Below are 3859 nucleotides of genomic sequence, written 5' to 3'. Positions count from 1 at the left end.
ATCGAATGTAATTTTATAATGCCGTTTCTAGTTGTCCAAAACAATTTCATCGAAGAATCATTACAGAATAATTGTATAGCATTTAAAATTTCTTTAGCTAAAAATTTTAATTGTCTATGAAATCCAACATCTAAAGGTTGGCATATAGATGTACACTTTGGTGGAATAATTAATATTTCGCATGAATTTTGATTTGTAGATGTTTGAAATACTGTATTATAAATATTAATATTTGTTTGTCCACTCCACGAGTCAATTATTAATAAAGAGTTTTCTGTTATATTTGGAGATAATACATCTTTTACATAATTTGTAATAATTGCTGTAGATAATTTGCCAGATGAGCTAGCTGTAACAGTTACGTTTGGGGCATTGAACAGCGATGTTTGAACTCTAGGTCCAAAAGTTCCGTGAGCCTCTTGTAAGCAAATAAATACATTATCTACAACTTGTCCGTTAGCATTAATTAAATATTGAACGGTGTAGGAATGCGTAACTTTATTACTTGGAGAATGTGCAAATCCAATAGTATTTTTTTTTTCTCCTTTATATGAAGGTGTTCTTGGTGAAATCATTTTGTACGAAATGATTTCATACAGATCCATATTGAATATAAAGTTACATGAGTAAGATGGAAAAAAATTTTTTACTGTTGCTTGAAATTGTGCACTTTTATTAAAATATTTTTTTCATTTACTATTTTTGTTTTATTTACAAGTTTTGTAATTTTTCGAGATACTAATCTGTATTCTTTCTTAAATTTAGCAACTCAGGAATCACTAGCTGTAAACTTAATTGAACTATTCAGCTCAAGAAATTTCTGTAATGCCCATATTTTTAATTGATTACCCTTAACAATTTTATAGCTGCCTCGATCTTTGTCAAACATTTGTTTAGTATGTTCTTTAATGATTTTTAATGTTTCAATTCTATGTTTTTGAAATTGAAATTGTTTTTCCCATTTATATAAACCACTAAAATGTTTTAATTCTTTAGCTCCTTTTCGCTGTAATGTGCATAATTTTCATTTTGGATGTTTCTTATGTAAGTTAAGAATTTCTTCTTTTTGTTTTGTTAAGATTATATTCTTATCAGCTTTTTCATCATATGAATATCCAGATTCACAAACATTGTCTGCGTTAGCAACTTCTTGAAGCAGACAAGTGGTTTTTTTCCATCTGAAATATCTTTAATCAAATTATTATCTTCCATCTGACAAAGTTTAACATTAAATTAAAAAATTTATACATTAAAAGTTACTGTACCTCTACTTATTTTTGCAATTAAAACTTGAATGGCACTTCCTATTCGAAAGAACTCCTGAAGTTCTGCACTTACAAGGTAACTGTTGGAGTGTCTTTTAATAAATATTAATAAAATTTAGTTAATAATTATGTTAAAAGTATATAAACTCTATATTAAATTTGTAATATTCACTAAAACTATTAATCAGGGTTAATAGCAATCAAATGTTGTACTATTTTAGTTTAACACAAATATACAAATTTTTAGTATTGAAAGGGTGGCGGAGGAAGATGACGATATTACATTTACAGAGTAGAATAAGGAATAAACTCAAATAAATGTTATATGAAAGTTTACATATATATACTACTTTAACAATAAAATATAATATAAAAGTAATGATAGAATAAATACAAAGAAAATAATCGAAACGTAATAAGTAAATACATTTTATTATATGTAGTTAACTGAAAAGTAATTACATTCACAAATTATTAAATGGGCAAATATTTACGTGATATTTTTCAATAAAACGAAATAAACAAAGAACTTGTCGACATCTTGCACATTTAACAAATCNTGGACTCATAGATAGTATTTAACTGAAAAATAATTACATTTGCAAGTTATTAGATGAGCAACTATTTACGATATTTTTCAACAAAACAAAATAAACAAAGAACTTGTTGACATCGTTCACATTTAATAAATTGAATGTTTTGGCAATTATTCTCAACTCAATTTAAACTGTCAGTGTTTAAAAAAAAGAAAAACAAAGTTGTTTTACATTTAAAAATTCACATTTTTCATTTCATTTTCAAAAATTGAGTTGAGAATAATTGCCAAAATATCCAATTTGTTAAATGTGAATGATGTCAACAAGTTCTTTGTTTATTTTGTTTTGTTGAAAAATATTGTAAATAGTTGCTCATCTAATAACTTGCAAATGTAATTATTTTTCAGTTAAATACTATCTATGAGTCCAGAAGCAAACCATGCATATTTAATCAAATTATTAAATATTGGCACAGATAATTGATGATAAAGAATCAAATATTATTTTATTTTGCCATTTTTAGTTGTCCAAAACAATTTTATCAAAGAACCATTACAAAATAATTGTATAGCATTAAAAATTTCTTTAGCTAAAAGTTTTACTTTTCTATGAAATCCAACATCAAAAGATTGGTATATAGACATACATTTTGGTGGAATAATTAGTACTTCACATGAATTTTAATTTATAGGTGTTTGAAATACTGTATTATAAATGTTAATATTTGTCCACTCCATGAGTCAATTATTAATAATGAATTTTCTGTTATATTTGGAGATAATACATCTTTTACATAGTTTGTAATAATTGCTGTAGATAATTTGCCAGATGAGCTAACTGTAACAGTAATGTTTGGGGGCATTAAACAGTAATCTTTGAACTATGGGTCCAAAGATTCCATGAGCCTCTTGTAATCAAATAAATACATTACCTACAACTTGTCCATTAACATTAATTAAATATTGAACAGTGTAGGACTGCATAACTTTATTACTTGGATAATGTGCAAATCCAATAGTATTTTTTTCTCCTTTATATGAAAGTGTTCTTGTGCGGCTTTTATTAAAATATCCTTTTCATTTACTATTTCTGTTTTATTTAAAGTTTTGTAATTTTTTGAGATACTAATCTGTATTCTTTTTTAAATTTAGCAACCCAGGAATCACTAGCTGTAAACTTAATTGAACTATTCAGCTCAAATTTCTGTAATGCCCATATTTTTAATTGATTACCTTTAACAATTTTATAACTGCCTCAAGCTTTGTTGGACATTTGTTTAGTATGTTCATTAATTATTTTTAATGTTTCAGTTCTATGTTTTCAAGATTTAAATTGTTTTTCCCATTTATATAAATCACTAAAATGTTTTAATTCTTTAGCTTCTTTCCTTGTAATGTGCATAATTTCCATTTTGGATGTTTTTTAAGTAAGTTAAGAATTTCTTCTTTTTGTTTTGTTGAGATTATATTCTTATCAGCTTTTTCATCATCATTTGAATATTCTGATTCACAGTCAGTGCCTGCATTATCAACTTTTTTTTCTTGAAGTTAACAAGTTTTTATAATTTATTTTGTATACTAGTACATTCTATATATTAACAGGACTTATTATACTGGAATTATGGATGCAGATATTTAGTCTTATAGTTTAAAAATAATGTTCTTTATTAAGTTCACCTGCATATTATTTTTAAACTGTAAGACTAAATATCTGCATCCATAATTCCAGTATAATAAGTCCTGTTAATATATAGAATGTACTAGTATACAAAATAAATTATAAATAGTGTTAAAAAAAGGACAAAAAAGGCATAATAATTAACAAGTGTTTGTTTTTTCTTTTTTCCATCTGAAATATCTTTAATCAAATTATTATCTTCCATCTGACAAAACTCTTTATCATCTCTACTTACATAATTACTTAAAATATCACTAAATGCATTAAAAAGCACTTCAGCTACCTGTTTATCAATGTCCAAAATAATAGGCCTACAAATCTATTTATAGACCAGACATTATCACATAAACGTTTAAATTCTGCTATAATATTTTGAATATT

This window comes from Centruroides sculpturatus, unplaced genomic scaffold, assembly GCF_000671375.1.
Source record: "Centruroides sculpturatus isolate CEXI.00-Female unplaced genomic scaffold, Cexi_2.0 scaffold178, whole genome shotgun sequence".
Taxonomy (NCBI): Eukaryota; Metazoa; Arthropoda; class Arachnida; order Scorpiones; family Buthidae; genus Centruroides; species Centruroides sculpturatus.
The sequence above is the reverse complement of the archived record's forward strand: the minus strand, read 5'-3'. Positions refer to the sequence as shown.